Genomic DNA, 12695 nt, shown 5'->3' with positions numbered 1-12695 from the left:
TGGGAACAGATCCTTGACATTCCCTTGCCTCTTCTTTCCCCAGTTTTCATGGTATCTCCTCCCATCTCTAACCTGCGTGTCTCTACCTTCAATGCTGGCAATACATCACTTATTTCCATTTTCATCATTTTATATTCTCCCTCTCTTTGCACCATCTTCCAGGGTGCTTTGTCATACAGGTTACCGGTCACTCTGTATTGGATGTTATCTCAGAGGCTAACACAAGCATTTTAACTTTTATAACTTGCCGGTGATTTGCTACTACAAGTAAACATCCCGGGTAAGTTTTAAATAATTGTATCTTAAAATTTTTCAGAACACCATAGATCTTTACACCAAAGCAGGTACATATTTTAAGTTTGCAATTTTTCAAGCACTCTTTAAGAAACAAACAAACAAGGATACAAACAAGTGATTTATTGGAGGGGCAAACCCTTTCAGTGTCAAGAAATCAGGGCTTCTTTCTCAGACCAGTTGTGAAAATGACCTCATTGCACATTAAGAAGGTACGGCCCTTTGTCTGGCTTGTCAGAAAAGGTGAGCTAAAGTTACCTGCTACCTGTAGGCACTGCCACACCAGGTCAGCTTGGGGACGCTGACCTATCCCCCACCCTCAGGTGATCGGAAGAGAAGGGGAATACTTATGCCCACATCTGTGCAGGAGAGGCCCTCTTTTCACCTGGACCAGGCTGAGCAGTGCCCACGCTCCTTCCCATGGAACCAGTTGAAATGCCAGGTCACTCCTTTCTCAGGGGGCTGGGAAAGAAATTTTCCCTCACTACCAGATTGACCAAGGCAAGGTGGGTTTTTTTCACCTTCCTCACACCAGGTTAGGGCTTATGGGGGGGAGGGGAGTGTCAAAAATGAAAGGGGGAATTAGGCTATGGTGTTGCAACTCGTTATGTAAGCTTGGGGCGGATGTCCAGAGCAGGTATTCCATAGGGAATGGATACAAAATCTAATAAGATGGTTTGATAAAGGATTTAAAGGAAGTATTCTTTAAAGGAGTGGAAACAGGGCGTGGCTCTGCACTCTTATTACTGGTACTGCAGGGAGTCAAATTCCGCCCTTTATACTCCTCCTTAACCCTCATTTGAGGAGGGAGGTGAGGTCCCAGCAGCAGGCTGGCTGTGGACCAGGAAGGGAAAAGGAGAGGGCTGCCAGCTGTCCCATAGGTATATGTAAATGAATATGGAATTACCTGCACCGTACAATTTTATCTGCCAGATACTCCCAGACATTTAGGAATAAGTTACCAAAATTAAACTACATCCAACGTCCCCTATCCTCCTTCTGGCATACCTGGACACACAGTTTAGGAGTTTCATTGAAAACTGTTTTTTATTTTTAAATTTGAAATTTACATTGTGTTCTTTTAACCCTTCAACAATTTTATTTATCAAATTGTTATGGAAACTGTTGATGTACAGTAAACAGAAGAGTGGGGTTTCTGAAAATGTCCATTTCTCATCTTTCTTTACATACATCAGTAGATTTTTTTCAGTTTTATCTTGGTTCGTTCTGTGTTAGTGTCTCTTTCTTCTTTAAGCATTTGATTACACAGAATTCAATGCGGAGGTAGAATCTATTACATTATTCATGTGTTACTATTTGACCATTGGTCTGACCCACTATGGCCATTCTTATGGAACTGAGGACATTAAGCACCTGTTATTTAGTTTGACCTTTATATATCTGCTTTGCATGTGGCTTTAGCTGTATTTGTATGGCATATGATGCTCATGGCTTGCGCACTTATGTTTAAGCACCCAAGATGAAACAATTCATAGAATGGGTTAGGGATGCCCTGTAGTAACTGTGCCCAAAGAGTAATTAGGGATATTGCATGGGCTAAATGATCCTTTTGAGGGCTGTTAGACATTTCTCAGGCTCCTTGGTGCTACATAGCAGCTGTGCAAAAGAAAGGACAATAGCCTGGTCACCTTTTCCAGAGCATGCAGTACAAGGGGAGCCTTAGACTGAGACTTTCCCAGATGAAAAGTGCAGGGGAAGAAAGAGGAATAAATGCACAAAGTATGCTTAAGCAGTTGGTTGTGTTTGAGATTTGTACAACTCCTGGAGAGAGACGGAGGCCCAACGCAGCTGCTTTGGACAAGGCAGCAGTGTCTGACCTGAGGTTTCTGCAAAACAGAGTAGACTGAGTACAGTTTGTTCAAGGAAACCGGACTTGTGTACAGCTGTAAATAAGTTACATCAAGAAACTGTCTTGGTGTCACAGCTTTCTGCTACAAATGGGAAACTGACCTTCAAGGTGTCAAATTCTGCTTCCACTCAGCAAAGGAGCAACAGTGTTTGGTACATTTAATCTAAAACTAAAACATCAAATGAATAGAGAAATGAACATGAGGGAATAAATAAGAGAAGAAAGTGCATCTCCAAAGGAAGACTGCTCCTGAATGCAGCTGACTAGGCTTTCACATTTTTTAGCAGTAGCAGCCAAGTACAAAGAACTGCGTCAGAGTTCCTGTGAATGAGAGGCATATGACTTCTTTGTCGTTGTCACTCCTCTTTATCACACATTACATGAAGAAAGTTCACAGCCTGATCAAGGTACAGTATATCCTAGGCATGCAGTTATTGATTTGCTCACCAATGTACTGCTAGGACTCTGATCAGAATAGCACAGGCAGCTAATTTGATCACATTTCACTTGAGTTAAATCCACGGATCTGAAGGTATTTTACAAAAGTACCAGAATGGCAGGATGTTGTTGCGTTTACAAGTCTTGCTTAAAGGTGGCTATTGTTGAGATACTTCAAATAAAGATTGAATTTTGCCCTACAAAGATCTGCCTTAGTTCTCTGTTGCTATACTGTATTTTCAGTCTATTTGTAATAAAGTTTCCCTAATAAAAATGAAAATGAATTGGAATTCAAACAACAAATGCCATGCCCATTCTGTCAACTGGAAAGCAACTAAAAAAGGCTATAATTTTTTAAATTGTAGTTTTATTGCTTTTTTAACATAAATGTTTATTTAGCATTATTAAGTGGGAAGTCTTGGTACTGTCAGGAGGAATGTATTATTAAAGTAATTATTTGGATTATATAGTCAGAATAAAGGGGTGGGAGAGAAGGGAAAGAACTATAGTTTTGGTTTTTTTTAAAGGGGGCTTTGTTAAGTTTCACTCCACCATTTTGTTGTTACATTTAATCAATCTAAAATACTGTCCAAAATCTTTAATTGGATACTTTTTCTTGGTTTCTGGTAAGATACTGAAGTTATTTGTATGGGATAAAATCCTGAACTCCTTACTTAGGCAAAGCTCCCATCAAAGTCAATAAAAGCATCACAAGTTCTCCTTACTGACAACCAGAATGGCCCCCTTTTCCTCTCTCCCTACAAAATTAAAAAATACATGAGTTTCCTTCTCTTCTTAGTTCATAAAAAGGGCCCAGACAACTTCCTAGTTCATAAAAAGGGCCCAGACAAAAAGCCACCAACTTTCCACAGTACCTGACAGTCTCAAATGAAATCATTCCCTTTCCCTGGCTTGAGTTCAGACAACACACAGGCTTACCAAACTTGCCAAACTCCACATGGCTGGTGTACGGGTATATTATATTGGGCATCCTGACCAAGAGTGGCTTTATAAGAGGGATTGTGTATGCAAAAGGGGCCAAAAGCAGCAAGCAGGACTTGCTGCTTAGAGACAAGGGAGTCTCTACATAGCCAGAATAAGGACAGAGCTTGTACCCAAATCTGAGGGGTGAGATCAATCTACAGGGTGTGGGGGGGGGAGGATGTTTGGATGTTTGTTTTTCTATACAACTGTATCTTGTGCATTTTAAGAGTAAAGTGTGTTCAAGCTGTTCCTTTGCCAAGCCTGTGTGTTCCTAGTTGTAAGGGCCACGCAGTCCCTGGAGAGTTGAACTGTAAAGTGGAGGGCCCAAGAGGGTAGAGCTCTGGGGAGAGCATGCATAAATGAGTGGAGAGCTTGTGAGGAGGGTTCAACACCAGTCTTGGGACCGATGGCAGCTGAGCCATGGGGCCAAACATCCGAAGGAGGGTGCCAGAGAGGGAGGCTGTGCCCCAGAGCTTGCCTGTGATGCCAGAACCAGACAGCGTCTGGATGCTGCTCAGACCCAGTTGGCTTGAAAGCATGTGGGATCCAAATGTTGGGTCTAATAAAGCAGACTGGTGATCTTCCACTAGAATAACTCATCCAGGACTGTAAGACTGTGTCCAATATAGGGTGCAAATATTCACAGCATCTGTTTAGAAAATGTGGTGTGCTGTTATACAAGAGCAGAGATACAGAAGCAAACCCCCCAACAATTCACAATAGCTCAAGGTTTAGCAAATACTTTACCATAAACAAAATGCTCTCTTTCATTAACCAGCTGGAGATAGGAATCAAAATACAAAGTGCATACAAAATCACAATTTTTCCTCACCTGCATAGGGCAAGGTGAGATAGGATTGGTACACCGTCCCCCTGAATGGGTGACGGCTTATGACCAGCTTCAGCATAATAGAAACAATGACGCATCTCATGCAAATTTAAAAGAGACACTGCACCAATTTTGAGCATTAAAGGAACACAGAAAACTGATTGGGGAGGATTAAGTCATTCTCCTGTTCTTTCTTCAAAGCATCTGTAATATAGGTTTGCGAGAATGCAATCAAGTTTGCAGAGAAAATGTAGCTAGTTGTTTAAAGTTTGCTCCCTCCAACAGCATTTCCAATAAGGGTCCAATCCATCTGTCACAACAGGTGAGTAATCATGATCACTTAAACAATGATAATAAACAGCTACTCCCACTTTTAAAATAACTGAACTACTTGAAGAAAAGTTTTTTATTCATTTTAAAAATAGAATTGGGAGAAAAATTGCTGCCTTTGACTCAACGCTAATGTATACCTCCTTACACTGTAAAGATTTTCTCTTCAGGGGAGGAAAAAAAAGGGTGGGTGGGGGGTAGAAGCATCAGCCTTGCCAATTTGGGACAGATGCCTGAATACTTTATTAGTTCAACAAATTCACTCAATTTCAATACATTCCTGTACCGCTACTGTCTTTCCTCAGCACTGACTATTTGCAAACTTGATTCCTCCAACCTGCTCTGCTGGGTGCTCCAGTAGCCACAGCACCTTCCATCAGTCATGATCTTCTCCACAACTGAAATGTTCTTGATGCCACCAAAGATGAGTCCCCCATCAAACCACATTCTACATCTCAAAATACTTGAAACCCTTGCCACTTTCTATACGCTCAGCTTCCTCACTGAAGTTGTTGTTCTGCTTCCACTGTTTCCATTCTTGTTGACATCTTCTCCCTGTTGTTGAAATTCCTAGCATGTTGGTATGAGGAAGCAGATGACTTTAGCAGGAAAGTCAGATGAAATAGGCTGTGGCAATCAGGTCCAACCACCCCAAGGGAAGAACTGGGGGGGGTCTAAGCCCCAAAGACTAAGTAATTGAATCAACTGGTTGTATATGGTGTTATTGTGCATAAGAATATGTCGAGTAAGGCTTTTTATGAAAGCTTGTAATGATCTGAACTTGGTGGTCATTATGACATATATTTACAGAACTGGTTATGAATTTATGTATACAGAGAACTGGATTCATGTCCACCTTCCCAACCAGATGAGACTTAGCTCCAAGCCCTAAGCATTATACAATCCAGGAAAAAATAAATGATGGGCCATTACATTTAAAGGGAAAACACAGAGATCCTGGCTAGAATTTCACCACTCTATGTAACCATGAGCCAGGACAGAAAAGACAAGAGCCCTTTCTTTAAAAAGAGACTTGAAACTTAAGTCTTCATCCAGAACCAGAGGGACAGTTTCGAAGCCAGGAGGCGGTCTGTGAACAGTCTGTGAACAGTGGATCCCCCCTAGGGCTAGGGAACACACAGAGAAACTCTTCAAAGGTGATAGGAGACTTGCATTAGACTCAGCCTCAGCCTCCCTCACATACTCCAAACTCCTCAGCCCCAGCCCAGAGCCCTCTTCTAACACCCCAAACCTGTCATCCCCAACCCCACCCCAGAGCTTGTACCCCTAGCTGGAGCCCTTACCCCCTCCCACACTCCAACCCTCCCCTTTTTTTTTTTAAAACAAACACCTGGGGAAATTTAACTGTTTAAATGTCACACATTCTCATTAAACACACAGTTTTAATGAGAATGATTATGACAAGACTAGAGAGAGATTTTCAATTTCAGATTTGGATAAACATTTGTTAATTCAACTTCTTTTCCTAATCCACTGTCTACGTTAGGTTTGCTGCTAAAAAAAAAAAAAACATACCACGGGTCAGACTTGATGTTTTCAAACAAAAAAATATATCAAGTGAAATTCATGAGACAATATGAAAAGTAAATGTTTCAAAATTATATCCAAAACAAAGTTCTGGCCTCTTCCTCATTTCTAATATGACATAAGGACAGAGTTTTACAGATATACAGGGAGTATGTCTAGTAACTTTAAAAGTAATCTTATTTTGGTGTAACTGGACCTCAGAAGTTATTCTTGATGATTTTCTGGGGATTGTTTGAGACCTTTTCCAGCCACTGAGAAATCAAAGTATTTGTATTTCTAAAGATAATAGATTCCCTTAAACTACAAAGTCAAGAGACATCTAAAGAACTTCACAACCCAGCACTATCACTGACCATCACCTTCAAATTAAAAAAAAAAAATTGCTTCTGACTCTACAGTAAGTTTTGTCAGTAGGAAAAAAAATGATTATGAGTAAGATAACCGACGGCAGAGATGATCCAGATGATCTTAGAGATCCTGTGCAGAGTTCTCTGCTGTGCATGACATCCACAGGACATAGCAGGCGTACAGAGGAGGTAGTTACGACTCCCTGTTTCTGGTACAGTTCTACACTAGGGCTGGTATGGAGGAGCAATATTGAGAATGCTCTATTCTACACCATTTGGATTTGCACATTAAGGGGCCATTTGGAAATAGCCAGAGTGCACATTGTCCACAGCCCTGCACACCAGAAGTTGTAGGGAAGTGACATAGGAGCCACCTAGGATAGTGCTATGTAAGCTAGGGAGTCCTCTGTGCTAGGAGTTTTCCCAGCTGAGGCAACCTGGCAGCTCATCAGTCCCTTTCAGTGAAAAATGGTGTTTGAGCAGGGCAGAATCTTGGCCCTGCCTCTACATTAAAGTTTTAATCAAAACACATCAAGAAAATCGCTGCCAAATCAAATAAGACTTCTCTAAAAGAACTGAAACAATATTAAACATATATGCTATTGCTAATGCCATGTTCAAAAAGGAAACACAGAACACAATAATACATGGTCCAGTCAAAATGGTACTTAAGAATGGACATACTGGGTCAGACCAATGGTACAGCCAAATATCCTATCTTCCAACAGTGGCCAGTGCCAGCTGCTTCAGAGGGAGAGAACAGAAGAGGGTAATTTATCAAGTGATCCATCCCCGGTCATGCAGCCCAGTTTTTAGCAGTCAGAGGTTTAGGGACACCCAGACCACAGGGTTGCTTCCCTGATTATTTTGGCTGAACATATATTCCATGATCTTATCCAATTCTTGTGACTTCCTGGTCACATTTTGGGTCTTCACAACATCCCATAGCAATGAGTTCCACAGGTTGACTATGCATTGCATGAAGAAGTATACCTATTAATTTCACTAGGTGACCGGTAGTTTGCATGTTATATAAACAGGTAAATAATACTTCCTTATTCACTTTCTCCACACCATTCATGATTTTATAGACCTCTATTATATCCCCTGCTCCCCCCTCAGTCATCTCTTTTCCATGGTGAACAGTCCCAGACTTTTTCTCTTTCCCCTCATATGGAAGCTTGCCCTTCTCTCTACTTTTTCCAATTCTAATATATTCAAGGTGTAGGCATACAATGGATTTATATGGTGGCATGATGATATTTTCTGTCTTATCTATTCCCTTCCTAATGGTTTTTAACATGGTTAGTTTTTTTGACTGCTGTTGCACGTTGAGCAGATGTCTCAAGAGACCCCATCATTGTGTACGTATAGTTGGGATTATGTTTTCTAATGTGCACTACTTTGGATCTATCAACACTGATTTTCATCTGCCATTTTGTTTCCGAGTCACCCAGTTTTGTGAGATCCCTTTGTAACTCTTCACAGTCAGCTTTTGACTTAACTATCCTGAGTAATTTTTACCTCTGCAAATTTTTGCCACCTCATTGTTTACCCTTTTCCAGAACATTTCTGAATATGTTTGACAGCACTGGTCCCAGTACAGACCCTGCAATTTACCTCTCTCCACTATGAAAACTAAACATTTATTCCTACCCTTTGTTTTCTATCTTTCAACCAGTTACTGATCCAGGAGAGGACCTTCCCTCTTATCCATGACTCCTTACTTTGCTTAAGAGCCTTCAGTGAGGGACCTTTTCAAAGGCTTTCTGAAAGTCCAAGTACACTATATTCACTGTATCACCCTTGTCCATGTTTGTTGACCCCCTCAAAAATTATAATAGATTGGTGAGGCATGATTTCACTTTATAAAAGCCATATTGACTCTTCCCCAACATATTGCAGGCACCTGTGTGTCTGACAATTCTGTTCTTTACTATAGTTTCAACCAATTTGCATCATATTGAAATTAGGCTTACTAGCCTGCAATTAGAAAAGGAGTACTTGTGACACCTTAGAGACTAACAAATTTATTTGAGCATAAGCTTTCGTGAGCTACAGCTCACTTCATCGGATGCATTCAATGGAAAATACAGTGTGGAGATTTATATACACACACAGAGAACATGAAACAATGGGTTTTATCATACACACTGTAAGGAGAGTGATCACTTAAGATGAGCTATTACCAACAGAAAGAGGGGGGGGGGGAGAAAACTTTTGTGGTGATAATCAAGGAATGGCCCACCTTGATTATCACCACAAAAACTTTTCTTCCTCCCTCCCCTCTCCTGCTGGTAATAGCTCATCTTAAGTGATCACTCTCCTTACAATGTGTATGATAAAACCCATTGTTTCATGTTCTCTCTGTGTGTATATAAATCTCCCCACTGAATGCATCCGATGAAGTGAGCTCACGAAAGCTTATGCTCAAATAAATTTGTTAGTCTCTAAGGTGTCACAAGTACTCCTTTTCTTTTGGTGGATACAGACTAACACGGCTGCTACTCTGTAGCCTGTAATTGTTAGAATTGCCTCTGGAGCCTGTTTTAAAAATTGGCATCACATTAGCTACCATCCAATCATCTAGTGCAGAGGTTGCTTTAAGTAATACGTTATGTACCAGAATTGTTAGTTCTGCAATTTTACAATTGATTGCCTTCAGAAGTCTTAGGTGAATACCAATTGCTCATAGTGACTTATTACTGTTTGGTTCCAAAAATCTCCTCTAATGACAACTCAGTCTCGGAGAGTTGTTCAGTTTAGTCACCTAAAAAAATGGCTCAGGAGTGGGAATCTCCCTCACCTCCTCTGCAATGAAGACCAATGCAAGGATTCATTTAGCTTCTCCCTAATGGCCTCCTCTTGCTTGAATGCTCAATTAGCACCCTGATTCTCCAGTGATTGTTTGGCAGTCTTCCTGTTTCTGATGTGCTTAAAAAAAAAATAGCTGTTAGGTTTTTTTTAATCCTTAGCTAAGTTGTTCTTCAGAATCTTGTTTGGCCTGCCTAATTATACTCGACTTGCCACAGTTTTTTTCTCCTATTTTCCTCATTTGGATTTGAGTTTCAGAAAGTCTTTTTGTCTTTAACTACCTTATTTTACTCTGTGGTTTAGCCATCACTGCACATAAGTCTGTGCAGAGGTCTGCATCCTTTGCACCCAGTAAGCAATTCACAAAGTGGGCCTCCTGGTCATCCCAAACCCAGCTAACTATATTCTAATAATCAAATTCCCCATTACTATTATCAGTCTCTCCCTAATAACTGAGGTCCCCTCCCCCAGAGTGGTATCCTCAGGTAAAAGGATACCATGACATCATATGGCAGGAGGATCCCAATTATAGGACTGTTTCCCTCTATTCCAGCTTGATATTCTCCTTCCTAGAGACTTTCATCCTTTTCAACAGCACAGAGGCTGTCAGATTTGGGGTGAGACTGCTCTATTGTGTCAGGCTAGTACTGCTCTACTGTGTCCCTGAAAGTCTTGTCTATGTACGTCTCTCTTGGCTCCTCCAGTTCAGCCACTCTGGTCTCAAAAGTCCATACTCTATCTCTGATGCCCCTGAGTGGCTTGCACCGAATGTACACACTTGCCAACTGCCCACAAGGCAGCTAATCATACATGCTGCGTTCAGTGGGCAACCCCTACTCTGCTGCTGGACTTCCGCCTGCGGGATTTTTACTCTTGTGGGGGTGGGGTAGGATTGTTGGTTCTTTGTGTGTCACTTTTTTTTCTTGGGGAAGGGGTATTATTGACTTACGTTTAGAGACTGTATATTAGGTGTATCTTGCTCTCATGCTCCCTCCCAATCCCACACAAAAGTCCCGTGTGGTGCTCCTGTTTGCTAGCTCTTCTATTTGCTGAGGGGCTGGCTTTTAAACTCCTGTTCTCCCTGATTAGTCCCACCTCCTCATTAAAGGAGCCTAAAGAATTAGAGATATAAAAAAATCGCAGGCTAGAGCCTCATTACGAAGATCTCAGCCTTGCCTAGCAGGCCACTAAGCTCAGCACATAACCCACCAACAGACCACACTATGAAGTTCAAGCAAGCAAGACCATAAAAATTAACAAAAACAAACTTACCCCAAGGTCACCTTAGTCACTCTTTTCAGAGTAGCAGCCATGTAGTCTGTATTCGCAAAAGAAAAGAGTACTTGCGGCACCTTAGAGACTAACAAATTTATAGAGACATAAGCTTTCGTGAGCTACAGCTCACTTCAGTACTTGTGGCACCTTAGAGACTAACAAATTTATTAGAGCATAAGCTTTCGTGAGCTACAGCTCACTTCATCCGATGAAGTGAGCTGTAGCTCCGAAAGCTTATGCACTAATAAAATTGTTAGTCTCTAAGGTGCCACAAGTACTCCTTTTCTTTTAGTCACTCTGTTATACCTGGAGAACTCCCTTGTAAAACTCCTCTGTTTGCTAGCTTCTCTGGTCACTTAGGAGCTGGCTTTTTAAACCCCTCTCCTCTCTGGATTGACTAACACGCTGCTTCTCAACCCAAGGATCACAAGCAGGTTTCGAGGGTGGAGTGAAATGACAAAATCATTCTCCCCTTCTTTATGGACAGATTGGAGGTAGGGATCCCGAAACATTTTTCTGTTCATAACATGAAGTCCAAGTATTGAAAAAAAGTTGCGAAGCACTGAACTGCCACTTTCATCAGTAAAGGTCTTCTCCAATTACTAAAAATTAACAGCAACAAAAGTCAAATTATTTAAGAACAGAGACCCCCCAGATTTCTCTTCCCAGGGAATTTTTCTTGTAGTAACTCTAGAAAAATTTCAGTTCCCTACTTCACTAATTCCTTACATTTACATTAACATTAAGAGTAACTGAATGGAGATAAACAAGTTTTTAGTACAAATTCAACCCAAAGAACTACGTATTATATTTACAGAGTTAATTCTAAAAGGACAGTATTGCAAGCTAGTTAGCTCATTGCTCTAAGTTACTCTTGATCAAATACATTTTGTATACTATAGCTTATATGGCACGCTATATAGTATGAAGTGAACAAACAAAGGAAGTTTACAAAAAGGGAGTTCTCATTTTGGCACAATATTTATGAAATAAGAACTTTGCAGAAGACCAATCAGAAATAATCTGGAGGTATATACTTATGGCATTGCTACAAGACAGCTGCATTGGTGAAATTCACCTGCATTCACCTTCAACTCCCACACAGACAGCTAATATTGACTTTTTTCAAGTGCGCTAAGTATGTCAAATGCAGAAACATACAGAGGGAAAAACAGCAGGAAAGGTTATTCTCAAAGCTTCAAGCAATTCTTGAAAAATCTCAAACCCATAAAGCAAAAAAAAAAAAAAAAAATAAAACAAACAGAGCTTAATGCCAAGTGCAAGGGCCACCAGATACTTGGAAATTTTTCTGCTATTTCACAGTCGCAAAGGTACAATGGGCTAGTGGACTGAGCAACAGTCTAGACTCCAGAATTCCTGAGTTCTCAGATAGGACTAAAGAATATTCTGCTTTGGGCAAGTCACTAAACTTGTGTCTTAATTTCCCCATCTTTAAAATTTACTTTGCAGGAATATAGCAAAACTGAGTATTTGTAGGGTATTTTGAATAGGTAAGTTATGTGTAACTTCCCCCTATCAGCCCATAACAAGTGCTTTAGTTCCCTCCAAACTAATGAAACCTTCCCACCCTACTGGTAAGTAGGAGACAAAGAGCAGACATCCATAACTTTCTGAAATATCAGGAACCTTTAAAATAACTTTTCATCATGAGAAACTTTGAGATTGGTTTGAACTCATAGGCAGCATTCTCTCTCCATGATACTTTAATTAATTCATGCAAAACTTTTCTGTAAAAGCATCTCAAGTTGGTGACTTTTGAAAGTTTAGTTTGCAGATTCTCATCTGTATCATGATGAAATACAGGAACATTTATTTAAATCAGTGGCTGGAGTATGAGTTTTTCATTTACAGCTCAATTGTGTTATTTTATCCAGCATTTTCAATACATATTTATGGAAAAAGTTGCAACTTTTAGGTCTTATACTAATACTGTAAAATGGAGAGT

At 40.5% G+C, this 12695-nt stretch overlaps 1 long non-coding RNA gene across 1 annotated transcript; it reads right to left on the bottom strand.

Annotated features, from left to right (window-relative positions):
- Positions 1-4630: 4630 nt before the first annotated feature.
- LOC122461085 lies at positions 4631-10744 on the bottom strand. The gene is made up of 2 exons (XR_006282808.1): positions 9411-10744; positions 4631-5315 (listed from the first exon to the last, which is right to left on the bottom strand). It is a non-coding gene; the product is annotated as an uncharacterized LOC122461085 (long non-coding RNA).
- Positions 10745-12695: the final 1951 nt, after the last annotated feature.

This window comes from Dermochelys coriacea, chromosome 7 (assembly GCF_009764565.3).
Source record: "Dermochelys coriacea isolate rDerCor1 chromosome 7, rDerCor1.pri.v4, whole genome shotgun sequence".
Taxonomy (NCBI): domain Eukaryota; kingdom Metazoa; phylum Chordata; order Testudines; family Dermochelyidae; genus Dermochelys; species Dermochelys coriacea.
The sequence above is the reverse complement of the archived record's forward strand: the minus strand, read 5'-3'. Positions and strand labels throughout refer to the sequence as shown.